Source organism: Mirounga leonina, unplaced genomic scaffold (genome assembly GCF_011800145.1).
Source record: "Mirounga leonina isolate KUSES-001 unplaced genomic scaffold, KU_Mleo_1.0 Mir_154, whole genome shotgun sequence".
Lineage (NCBI taxonomy): Eukaryota > Metazoa > Chordata > Mammalia > Carnivora > Phocidae > Mirounga > Mirounga leonina.
Window position 1 is genome coordinate 38,525,458 of NW_023270389.1, and position 13,740 is coordinate 38,539,197.

The window sequence follows — 13,740 nt, forward strand, 5'->3', positions numbered from 1 at the left end:
GTTATTTATTTGCTTGTAATCTTACTCCAGGGGAATTCGGTTGACTTTCCCAAGATACAATGGAAGGTGGCTGTTCAACCCTTTTTGCCCGTGGTGCCTCAAATTTCTACTCGTTCGTTAAGAGAACCCTCCAGAGACAGATGTATTACAGCATTTTGAGAACAATATTCACACCCATTGCTGGAGAGTGAAAAACGATAGCTGAAGGTTCAGCTCTGTGAAACAATTTAGCGGCTAAATGTGTTACTTAGGAACTAAATCCAAGCAGGTACTTGGAAAGAAGCAATTCGAAATGGTGACAAACACCTCCCACGGTATATGCATATTAAGACTTGTGCTCAGGTCTCCATGCGGCTTCTGAGCACAAGTAGATTCCAACTCCGCATCTCTCACGCACTCTGTTACCTCATGGCCGTCCCTTGTGGGTGATGGATGCTAGCGTTCACAGAACAGCGTGCTGATGCATTTTTTCCTGCCATTGTATGTAACATGTTTTCTAATTCTTTTGCTCTATTCAGCATTTGACCCCAACGATAGGGGATTATGGTATTAACTCTCTACCCAGCACACATTCTTTACCGACTCCCACTAAATACTGTAAGCCTGTGGCAGAGAGGAATAAAAGTGAAAGCATACCGTCTGGTCTTAAGCTGAGCACACAGAGGGTCGTGATCCAATTGGAAGGGAAGCAGAATTTTTAAAAAGAAAGAGGTTTGACCAAATTTTAATCCTTGTCATTTTCATTTCTCTTACCCTGTGGATTTGGGTGATTTTATTTACACTGTCAGCTTGAGCCTAGGGATTGGAAATCAGGCTTTTATGGAGATTATTAAAAGTACATAGAAAAGGTTGGGCTCACTGATATATGCTGCTAAAAATATGAATGTGAATGCCCTGGTATTAGATGCCACTGGCGTACATTTCATCCTCCTTAGAAGGTTATTCTTGGGAGCTGGACCTGGTGCGACGGTAATGAGATGCAGGCTGTCAGGATATTTCTAATAGGTAGCAAATGACCAGGGATGGAGGTGAATTAGCATTACTCAGATGAGAAGGTAGCTCTTTATACCATTAATGCCAATGCAAAGTAAAAGAGAGGGCATTGCAAAGTAGGGGGAGAAGGAGGGCAGGGTTAAAGCTTCAAGGATTTATCGATGGGTTGGACGGGCCGCAATGTCACCCAAGTCCCTAGGCTGGGTTTTCGTTGGCATGAACTTCTCAGATGCATCGCTAGCGACTTTGAGTTAGGTAATGTCATGTAGGCCTAGGTTACGAAGATAAAGCCCTAGACCTCAGCCACAGTCTTTAAGATCTCAGCAGATAAAAATGAAATGGCTTACCCAATCACAAAATACTAGAAGCATTCAATGCCGCGGTCTCGGGTTTGCTGGAGGGTATTTGAAAATGTTATTACAATGCTGTAGGGTTCCATAAACCGGGGTTAATGTGAGATGATACAGCATACGAGAATGATGATGTGAAAGAGGCCACACGAAGGCTTCCTGAGAACCTTTATAACGACAGGATGTTTCACATTGAGAGAGCCCTGGACCTGACCATGCGGCAGCAGGTCTGATCTTCAAGAGCAGTGGACAAAATATGAGGCGGCTAAATTCTACCTTGAACCATATCTGAAAGAAGTTATTCAGGAAAGAAAAAGGAGAGAAGAATGGGCAAAGAAATAATCATGGAATGGAAATCTGCAGTTGCCTCTGCCTTCAAATATTTTTAAGTTGGGTAAACCTGAAATGTACAATTTAGAATGGTTTGAGCTGCAAATGTATTACTTTAAAAGATTTTTTAAATTTCATTTATTTATTTGAGAGAGAGAGAGAGAGCACAAGCAGGGGGAGGGGCAGGCAGAGGGAGAAGCAGACTCCCCGCTGAGCAGGGAGCCCGACTCGGGACTTGACCCCAGGACCCCGGGACCATGACCTGAGCAGAAGGCAGACACTCAACCAACTGAGCTACCTGGGTGTCCCTGTATTACTTTAAATAAATGTTTATTGTAATGATAAACAAAACAAAACAAAACACTAGAAGCATTCATGCTTCAATGAGGCAGGTTTAGGATCTCAAAGACATAGAAGTACTACTTGACAAAGTAGCTGTCTATGTGGGACTCATGTCCTTGCAAGGTTATAGATTATAATGATCTCTATAGGCTTAAGAGGGTTTTTAGAGAACTGCATGCCTCACAGCTTGGTGATGGACCACCAGGAGAAAATGGGGTATCTGAGGCACTTACTGCCAACCAAGGGGGCCGATGGCATTCCCAAGCCTACTGCATGGCCTCCTTGGGTGGCACTGATAGATGGAGAGTCACTACCATGCTGAAGCTGTAAAGTGTGTTCCACAAGTAGAAATGGGGAGGAAGGCAGATGGCAGGAAGCAACTGACCAAGCGTTTATTTCACTTGGAGCTCTCAGGGTAAGGACTGAGGTTCAAAACTCTTTGCCATGTCCTAGATGCCTATGTATAAATGAAATTGTGCTATCCTGCCATAGAAAAAGGTACGATCCAAAAAATATCCAGGCCATTGAGAAGGGACTACTGTGATAGGTGGTCCTCCAATGTCTTCACTGTTTGAACCCTTAGTTCTGAACCACTGGTCCCTACTCACTTACATTCTACATCCTGACTGGGCCTCAGGTCTGGTGATTGGTTTTCCTTTTGAGAGCCTTACCCACTCACCCCCCAAACCAGCCACCCTCTGACTAAAATGTTTATTTCCTTCTTAAGCTTTGATCCCTATTCCTGCTCAGGCTGGGCTGCCTTCATGCATGCTGAGTAAACACGTCCACCTGGTCTGGATGGCCACATGGCCCCTCTCCCTGTCAATGTGTCCCCATGCCCTGAGAGTGGCTCTCCCTCCCGGTGTACCACCAACAGGTAGGATCTGTCTGAGGATACCAGTCAACTGCCACAGAAAGAAGTAAAATGGGTCCTTTAATGGGATGACAATATAAAACAGCTGTGGACCATGGCCCATACCACCCCACCCATCCTTCATTAACTGTCTTTGTAAAATATAAACATATATAGTATGGTCTTTGTATATTTTTTTCAAATCAGGTTTCATATATTTTATTTACCATATGTGCATAACAATTCCTCAAGACAGAAAGGATAAATATGAGTTCTCTCTTGGGTACAACAGTATGAGTAAGATAAAGACAAGTCAAGTGACTTGGCCCATATTACATAGCAAGGAAATAATAGAGCATTCTATAGGGCAACCCTCCTGGTCAGTGTGTAATCTGCTACCTACACTCCCTTGGGCTGAGATCCTCTGGAGAACAGGATCAAATCCACGTGGTCACTCTGTATGGAAACTAATAAATAATTTTGATGGTAGGATGATACATTTGAGGATGATGATGAGAATGATAAATATGTTTTCCATCTCCAAGTGTAGAAATCAATTTCATTTTCCTGACTTGCATATCTGCATGCCTTCAGACTAATTGTTACTTCTACTTAGAATGCCTTCCACCTGCCCTATTTGCCTAGAAAATCCCTCTTCATCCCTTAGAACCTGATACACATGTAACCTCCTCTGTGAGGTCTGTACCTCTCACTGCCCCACCCAACCTCCATACAGAATGAACTATGTCATATGTTAATGGTGTGACACTTACAGTATAATTCTTGATGTCATTATCTGTTTATCTATATGTTTCTCCACCAGATTATGGACAAGACCAGGAACAACGTTTCATTCCTTTTTGCCTTCCAGTCTCTGTCACGGTGCCTGACAAGTTATAGATACTCAAAATGTATTTTTTGAACAATGATGATGATGGTGATGATGATGATGATGGGGTAGGAGGATGATTTCACTCCTTTCAAGAGAAATGAAGAGCTCTTCCAGCTCTAGTGTATTAGTTAAGGTAATCAATCCAGGCTGCTATAAAAGACAATTTCCAAATATGAGTACTAGAACCTGGTACAAGGCTATTACTTACTCATGAACATCTGGTGTAGGTTGGGCTCCTTCCACTGTGTGGTTGTCCATCTTTCAGTCCTTTGCTTCCAGCTATTCAGATGAAAGAAAAACAAGACGTACAAGATTTTAATACAGGTGGCCTTGAAGTAACAATCATCTGCCCATATTCCACTGAGCAAAGCTCAGGATCACATGGCCCATCTAACTTCAAGGCAGCCTGGGAGATGTAGCCTTCCTTGTGTCCAAGAAAAACCCCAAATGGTGAACACTGAAAGATTTTTGCCATAGTCTGCCCTTCTGTACATGCAATATCCATTATACTCTTCCTTTCACTCACAGAGCACACTCACCTCACCAGTCAAGATCCCATCCAGTCACCGCCTTCAAATCAATGTCCAGAATACTTGGGTATTCACCATCAGTCTTCACCATCAGTCTGATACAGTACCTCTAGGTATGGTAGCCCACATATTAAAAAAGACAAGTTATCTACTTCCCAACTTCCCCACAATCACAACCCATTTATAATGGAAAAGAACAACAAATAATCCGTTCGAAAAGGGAAAGAATGGACAACATGCAGCATTATGGTCCACAGTCATACTAAAACCCTTCTGGGTCAGCACTGTGATGTCCATACCCTCCATACATGGTGGATGTGTGTGGAGTTTGCTCTAGAAAGGATTCCCTTCTTTGTTCTTCTCCTTGGCCACATGTGAAGTGAGTTTGGGGGAACACCCTTCATTCAAAACAGTGACACTTTAAAAGCTTGACTTCTGCTCAGTCTGGAATGGGTTGGGAACTTAGGAATTATTATTTTTTTTTTAAGATTTTTTTTTTTTATTTATTTGACAGAGAGACACAGCGAGAGAGGGAACACAAGCAGAGGGAGTGGGAGAGGGAGAAGCAGGCTTCCCGCGGAGCAGGGAGCCCAATGCGGGGCTCGATCCCAGGATCCTGGGATCATGACCCGAGCCAAAGGCAGACGCTTAACGACTGAGCCACCCAGGCGCCCCAACTTAGGAATTATTTTAAGCCTTGAACAAGGAAGGATTTTTTAGGTGTAGGCCCCTGGATTCTTTGGTAATGCAATCCTCAAAAACTTAGAAGGCATAGGATATATCTGCTTCCATTCAGGTCCATGTGCCAGCAACCATACCCAGTTATTTTCTAGACATTGTTATCAAATCTAGATTTTTTCTTTGCATCTTCTCTTCCATGCCTTTCTTTCTCTTAATATAATTATCTAAAGGCATTAAGGCTCTCAGAAATAATAGATGGGAAGGCCATACCATTGATTTGATTTTTGTCTCAAATAATTCCATTCAATTGAGAACTTTTACTAGATACTTATCACTTAAAGCCCTTCTTGGTACCATGGCTTACTGTGTGAATCTAAAATAAATTTATTTCTTCCAATCGTACAGCCCAAATTTCTGGATTCTGTATTCTATTTCTGCTTGCAAACTCATGGTGCTTTCCTGAGTCATCTCCTTCTTGTAATACACATCTTTCTTGTGATACCAAAAACACTGCTGAAATTCTGTTTTTAACCGTTTCCCCTAAATGTATAAACTGTGCATGTTGGCTATCTTCTAACTAATAGCAGGCAATAGTTATACTAAATGATTTGTCACTGCATAACCTGAATTTCTGTCTTCCGTTTTCTGATATTAGCTGCCTTTCTGCCTGATGCTGAACTACTAAACAAATGATACATATTTAAAAGAGCATAACAGTCAAGGAATATGATTTGGTTATGCGAACACCCCACTTCCGGTACCAGTTTCTATATCAGAGCCATAAATACCTGTTACTATAACTCTCAGTGGTCTCACACGTAAGTTCATTTCTCCCTCACATCCACCATGTACGGAGGGTATGGACATCACAGTGCTGACCCAGAAGGGTTTTAGTATGACTGTGGACCATAATGCTGCATGTTGTCCATTCTTTCCCTTTTCGAACGGATTATTTGTTGTTCTTTTCCATTATAAATGGGTTGTGATTGTGGGGAAGTTGAGAAGTAGATAACTTGTCTTTTTTAATATGTGGGCTACCATACCTAGAGGTACTGTATCAGACTGATGGTGAAGACTGATGGTGAATACCCTCCCTCATGCCACTGTCAATGCAACTTTGGTAGCTCTCCTTGGAGGCTCTCTTCCAAGTGGTGACTCAGGAACCCACACTCCTTCCATTCTGTGATGCCAGAATCTTAAACCAGTGGCAACTGAACACTGTGGGAGGGGAAGGGAAGCCCGAATACTGTTTAAGATGTTTTTAAGGGGCAGGGCTACAAGTGGCATATATTCTTCTGTCCTATTTTTTTTGGCCAGAACCGGTCACATGACCCCAACCTAGCAAGGAGGAAATAAAATGTTCCCATGTGCTCAGGAACAGAAAATGGGATTGATGAGCTTTGAGCTCTCCTTCCTGTGTGATAATGTGTCATTATTTGTAATGTTTCATTGACTCCTTACTGATGACTGACCAAACTGAGAAGAGATTACCTTTCTTTTCTCAGTCACCAACAAGACGGCCATTATTGGACAATAAAGACATCTTGTTTTTATATTAAAAATGCAGGTTCAAAACACTTTAAAATTACTTATGAAGAATTTAAGACAAGTATAATTTTCTTCCCACTTAACAAACAATATAAAATTAAAACAGTAAGAGGTGTCACGAGACCCACTGTGAATCATCCAACAAGCTACCAGAACTTTGGCTTTGAAAGATGACCTTCTGGGGCACCTGGGTGGCTCAGTCGTTAAGCGTCTGCCTTTGGCTCAGGTCATGATCCCAGGGTCCTGGGATCGAGCCCCGCATCGGGCTCCCTGCTCCACGGGAAGCCTGCTTCTCCCTCTCCCACTCCCCCTGCTTGTGTTCCCTCTCTTGCTGTGTCTCTCTCTGTCAAATAAATAAATAAAATCTTAAAAAAAAAAAAAGAAAGATGACCTTCTCCAACCAAATCTGTATAACACAAGCAATTACTGTGTAAACTGGCCATAAATGACAATTAGTCATGACCATGCAGGTCCCCACGATGGAGATGGCTTAGTGTAAGTGAGCTGGTTATCCACACACTCTAGTCAGACTCACCAGTCACCCAACTCCCTCTTCTTTGAAAGGCACACCTCAGTCCAAGGGGGCAGAGGACCTGACCTGCCAGCAAGTAGTAATCAGTGCAGTAGTAGAGTGGAAAGAGCAAGGGTTTGAGTGAAAGAGATCTAGGGTCTTCCATTGGTTGTATGTCCTGAGCAAGTAATTTGAACATCTCTGAAACTCAGTTCCCTCATTTCTCATCTGTGAAATGGAGGATAATATATCTAACCTGTATAATAGTGTGAACATCTCACACAAACACACACACACACACACAGCATGGCTGATACTCAGACCATATGAATTGGTAGCAGTATCCTCAATGGTCAGTGTTCATACTATATTAGATACTGACAATTTTAATATTATCCCTGAGTGTACTAAATAAGTCTACACCTACCTCTTTATTTATTTATGCCTACAATAGGCCTATAATTTTTCTAGGCATTATGGAAGATACAAAGAAATTTAATTTAAGACAGGCCCCAACCTCAATTTAGTTTTGAGGCAACTATGTAAGGGTAACTAGAAGTGTCGTAGGAACTCAGAGAAGGAATTCATGTGAGAATTGGCTGGATGAGTCAAACAAGGTTCCATGAAGAAGGTGATCCCATGAGTTTGGAGGGTGCCAGAGGAAAGGAAGTGTTTCTGTAAAAAGCTTGGTAGAGAACACTGAGGAGACCAGTCAGACAGGAGAGGAGAACAACTAAAGAGAAATGAACTTTATCACCAGAGATGTACATTCATTCTGAGTAAAATGATGCTTAATTTTTAAACGAAAAAGGGCAAAATCCCAGTCCCAAAAGGATCATTGTTTCCAGAAGGCAGTGATGTGGACACAGTTATAACAGATTCTATTAACTGCTAAATTTGTACACAGAGGAAAACTTAAAAATGTATATCTTTTGTGAGATTTTGATAAGGTATGATGTATTTGGTGTTTTTCCAATGCAATAATCCTTATCTTTCTATTTCCCTTCTCAAATGTTCTCTTTTTCTACTCCATACGTGATACTACAACAGAGACATGGCAAGTACCTAGGACAGTGGGTTGGCACATAGCAGGCGCCCAGTGAATATTGGTTAAACGTTAATTTGTTTGATAAAGTTCTGAAAAAGTTTTGCTCAGCAGAATTGCAGCTTTTTGTAGTCTTCAAATCAGGCCAAGTGAGTAGAAGTTCACCTCCTTAAAAAAGAGATAAAGAAGACTGCTGATCAATTCTTACAATGAATTGATATGAATCCATAAGGAAGGAAATTAGTAGATGTTTCGATGAAATCTAGTGATCAGAAAGGCAGACAGCCTAGGAAAAGCCCTCTTTGGAAGTTTTAACATAGTCATTGTCTAAATGCCCACTTTTCCAGGCTCAGCACACACTGGTGATACGCTTACAGCTTTGATGGGTCATTCAGCAAAGCACCTTCCTTCCCTAAAGCTTCCCTTAAGGTCCCCTTAAGTAGCTGGATGGCTTAAAACAACCAGGGTGGGTAATCTCCAATACCTAACAGGTATCATTTTTTAAGTTAAAGTGATATAATTTCCCTCTTCCTTTAAATCATGATTCCTTATGATTTCCATCCATCAAATCTATGGTTCCCAGTTTTTAAGTGATAGACAAAATACCAGTAAGAAAAAGAAAGTCATTGCCCAAAATTTATCAAATTAGTATTTCCTTTTGTGTGTGTGAGTGCTTAATAAAATGATCATTTTGAAAGCTAAGCTTTGAGAAAAAGGGACTTCTAAATTTCAAAAGTTCCCTTTATGTATGTAAGCAAAGCTGTACTTGATGTAACAATATGGAATTTTACGGGAGTAAAGATTTTAGAATATGACACAAGGGGCATTCTTACCTGCTTGGGGAGAAAATTTGAAGTTGTTCTGTACCAGGGAGGAAGAAGAAGTGGAAAATGCGAAAAAAAAAAAAAGGAAACAAGCAGGTACATATATCCCTGATTTTTCATGACCCGCACTAGGAACTCCCCAGAGCAATGTGAACATAGCAGGAGAATTTCAGTCCTGCTCGCCCCTCCCCCCAATGCCTGCATGTGTATTGAAACCTCAACAATATGGTAGGTTAACCTGGTTGAGGGAGTTGTTGAGGTGCCCTGGCTTCCCAAGGTTTGTACTCGGTATACATGGAATCCAGAAGTTCCCATAAGGTCCTGTGAAACAATACAGTGGTACTGAGAGGCCAGAGGACATGCAGGGATCTGGAGTAGGAACAAGACGGCCACAGAGTGCAAGGACTCCACCACTAGAGGCAAATGACCAGGACCATGGGCAGGATTAAATGCAAATCCCAAAAGACCAGATGAAAGAGCTATTCCTTTGTGGCCACCAGCCCAGTGTACTCAGGGAACAGACCAAACCTATCTTGCAGCAAAGACTAGCAAGGACTTAGAGGGAACAAGCCAACCCAAGCTTCCCTCCCCACCCACAGGACAGCCTCCTCCCAAGCCCAAATGCTGTCCATAGCTGGCAGGTGGGAGGGGAGAAGAAAAGCCCTAAAAGACTGACATTGACCCCAAAGAGGCTATTGTTAATGTGAGAAAGGGTTGCCTTTAGTTGTCAATTTTAAGTCGCATCTTGTGCACCTCCACTTTCCCATAAGAAAGGGACAAGGGATCAGAGCAAAATGAAAAATTACATCAAAAAGTAACATGCTCTATGCTTTTAACTCAGCTGAGTGTAGTGCATGTGATTTTTAACCCGGACTCTATTAATGATGCAAAGTTGCTGGTCAAAATGCCCAGAAGCCCTGCCCATGCTTTAAGTGATATAATGCAGGTGAATAGAAATACATGTAATGTCATCTAAATTATATAGTTTTATAAGGCTTTTCATCTATTATTAAATTATAAAATTTGGGGGGGTTATATCATAAGTCCACTTGGAGGGAAAAAAATTCAGTCACTACATTTCCACCTAAAAATTTATTTCTTTACCATAGATGGAGAGAACAGAGGCATTCCTTATTTTATTGCACTTTTTTTTTGCAAATATTTCATCCTTTACAGATTGAGAGTTTGTGGCAATTCTATATAGAGCAAGTCCATCGGTGCCATTTTTCCAACAGCATTTGCTCACTTCGTGTCTCTGTGTCACATTTTGGTTATCCTCACAATATTTCAAACTTTTTCATCATTATTATCTTCGTTATGGTGATCTGTGATCAGGGATCTTTGACATTACTATTGTAATTGTTTTGGGGTGCCATGATCCACTCCCATATAAGACAGTAAATCTAAGAGACAAATCTTACGTGTGTTCTGGCTGCTCCACCAACCAGCCATTCCGCAGCTCTCTCCTTCTCCTCAGTCCTCCTTATTCTCAGAGCCACAACAGTTTTGAAATTAGGCCAGTTAGTAACCCTGCAATGGCCTCTAAGTGTTCAAGTGCAAGGCAGATTCGCAGGTCTCTCACTTTAAATCAAAAGGTAGAAATGATGAAGCTTAGTGAGGAAGGCATGTTGAAAGCTGGGATGGGCTGAACGCGAGGCCTCTTGCACTGAACGGTTAGCCAGGTCGTGAATGCCAAGGACAAGTTCTTGGAGGAAATTGAAAGTGCTACTCCAGTGAACACACAAATGGTAAGAAAGCAAAACAGCCTTACTGCTGATATGGAGAAAGTGTTAGTGGTCTGGATAGGAGATCAAACCAGCCACAACCTTCCCTGAAGTCAAAGCCTAATCCAAAGCAATGCTCCTACTCTCTTTAATTCTATGCAGGCCGAGAGAGGTGAGGAAGCTGCAGAAGAAAAGTCTGAAGCTAGCAGAGGTTGGTTCATGAGGTTTAAGGAAAGAAGCCGTCTCCATACATAACAGTGCAAGGTGAAGCGGCAAGTGCTGATGGAGAAGCTGCAGCAAGTTATCCAGAAGATCTAGCTAAGAGAATTCCTGAAGGGGGCTACGTTAACAACAGATTCTCAAGGTAGACAGAACAGCCTTCTCTTGGAAGAAGATGCCTCCTAGAACTTTCATAGCTAGAGAGAAAAATCAATGCCTGTCTTCAAAGCTTCAAAGCATAGGCTGACCCTTGTTAGAAGCTAATGCAGCTGGTGACTTTCTCTTAAAGCCGGTGCTTATGTACTATTCTGAAAATCCTAGGACCCTTAAGAATGATGCTAAATCTACTCTGCCTGTGCTCTAGAAATGGAACAACAAAGCCTGGATGACAGCACATCTGTTTACAAATCATTTACTGAATATTTTAAGCCCACTGTTGAGACCTACTGCCCAGAAAACAGATTCCTTTCAAAAGATTACTGCTTATTGGCCATGCACCTGCTCACCCAAGAGCTCTGCTGGAGAGGTACAATGAGATTAATGTTATTGTCATGCCTGCTAACACAACATCCATTCTGCAGAGGTCAGAGGACATGCAAGGATCTGGATTTGGAACAAGATGGCCACTAATCAAGGAGTAATTTCGACTTTTAAGTCTTATCATTTAAGAAATACATTTCATAAGGCTGTAGCTGCCATAGATCATGACTCCTCTGATGGATGTGGGCAAAGTAAATTGAAAACCTTCTGGAAAAAATTCACCATTCTGTATGCCATTAAGAACATTCATGATTCATGCGAAGAGACCCAAATATCAACATGAACGGGAGTTGGGAAGAAGTTGATTCCAACCATCATGGATGACTCTGAGGAGTTCAAGACCTCAGTGGAAGAAGTAACTGCAGATGTGGTGGAAATAGCAAGAGAACTAGAATCAGAAGTAGAGCCTGAAGATGTGACTGAATTGCTACTATCTCATGATAAAACTTTAAGGGATGAAGCCTGCTTCTTAAGGGTGAACAATGAGAGTGGTTTCTTGAGATGGAATCTACTCCTGGTAAAGATGCTGTGAGGACTACTGAAATGACAAATAAGGGTTTAGAATATTACAATAAACTTAGTTGATAAAGCAGTGGCAGGGTTGGAGAAGACTGATTCCAAATTTGAGAAACGTTCTCCTGTGGGCAAAATGATATCAAACAGCATCGCATGCTACAGAGAAATCATTCATGAGAAGAAGAGTCCATCTGTGTGGCAAACTTCATTGCTGTCTTATTTTACAAAATGGCCACAGCCACTCCAGCCTTCAGCAACCATCACCCTGATCAGTCAGCAGCCATCAACATCGAGGCAAGACCCTCTCCAGCAGTTATTATGAGGCACTGAAAGCTCAGATGATGGTCTGTGTTTTTTAGGCAATAAAGTAATTTTATTTTAATTTTATTTTTAAGATTTTATTTATTTATTTGGCAGAGAGAGAGAGCACAAGCAGGGGGAACAGCAGAGAGAGAGGGAGAAGCAGGCTCTCCCTGCTGAGGACCCTGGGACCATGACCCGAGCCAAAGGCAGCTGCTTAACCGACTGAGCCACCCAGGCGCCCTGGCAATAAAGTAATTTTAAATCAAGGTATTTATATTGGTTTTTTAAATATAATGCTATTACACACTTAATAGACTATAGTATAGCATAAATATAACTTTTATAGGTACTGGGAAACCAAAAAATTTATTTGACTCACTTTATGGCAATATTTGCTTTATTGCAGTGGTCTAGAACGGAGCCCTCAGTATCTCCTAGATATACCTGCGATAAAAAACACAAAGTCATACATGTAGTTGTGCTATGAATCTATATTTGTCATTTAGAAAAACAACACATCAGAAATTTCTGGGAAAGGGGCATATGGGCGGCTTAGCCGGTTAGGCATCGGACTCTTGGTTTTGGCTCAGGTCATGATCTCCGGGTCATGAGCTCGAGCCCTGCTTCAGGCTCCCCACTCAGCGGGGAATCTGCTTCTCCCCGCCCCCATCCCTCCCTCTGCTCTCTCTCTTTCTTTATCTCTCAAATAAATAAATAAATCTTTAAAAAACATTCCTGGGAAAGACATTATTTGCTACATGTTGTCAGAGACTTTACATATACTATCTTATGTATTCCTCAAAGTACAAGTAAATCAGGCATTATTTTCACATTCTAGATGAGGAAAATCAAATTCTGATTAATAAATCAAGATTTATTTTTCCAAGGTCACCAAAGCTAGTTTTACCAGAACTCATATTGGAATGCACCAACACGACCTCGGTAGGACCCTTTCTGTTCCCCTGCCCGGCCCAGGGTCTCACACCCCTGCCCAGCATTTCATACAGACCCCTGCCTAATGACTGCACCCCTGATGAATGCACCGGGCTGATGCCTCCTGTTGCCCAGAGATGGACACTGAAATGTCCTGTCAAAACTGCCAACCTCCGCCTTTATTTGACCTTACTGAGATCCAGCAGCCCACACTATCTCCCCTCCTAAGTCAGGAGAGTTGTTCTTTTTCCCTCAGTTTCCCTATTTTGATGCAAGAGGGAAAGAATTCTTTTTTCTCTCTGGCTGCCACTTTTGCATTCACTCCAATTAGTGCATTCAGTTCTTTGAAGAAAAGGCCAAGTTGCTTTTCTGATTCCTCAGCTTGTCAGGCTCCTGGTCTTCAGGACCATGGTCTTGACAAATCAGCAGCAGGATCGGGGAACTTATTTGCTGGGCTGCTTAGGCTCACCCAGGTGCCTTCAGACACCTACCTGTCCCCTTAGATACTGGACATTCTCCAAGAAGCATAAACAAGGTAGAAAGTAAGGTGCGGTGATCGCTTGGAAAACCAGCCCACAGAAGCATCTGAAGTGAGCATGCAGGTCT

General features: G+C 42.0%; 1 long non-coding RNA gene and 1 pseudogene across 1 annotated transcript in view; one reads left to right on the plus strand and one right to left on the minus strand.

Annotated features, from left to right (window-relative positions):
* Positions 1–1,393: 1,393 nt before the first annotated feature.
* Positions 1,394–1,685, plus strand: LOC118014327 (annotated as a pseudogene).
* A 2,336-nt stretch (positions 1,686–4,021) lies between these two features.
* The window catches only part of LOC118014328, a 48,873-nt gene continuing 39,154 nt past the window's right edge, over positions 4,022–13,740 (minus strand). Inside the window, exons 2-3 of the long non-coding RNA XR_004680262.1 lie at positions 12,581–12,645; positions 4,022–4,039 (exon numbers count right to left, since the gene is read on the minus strand). This is a non-coding gene — a long non-coding RNA (uncharacterized LOC118014328). The remainder of the gene's footprint in view (positions 4,040–12,580; positions 12,646–13,740) is intronic.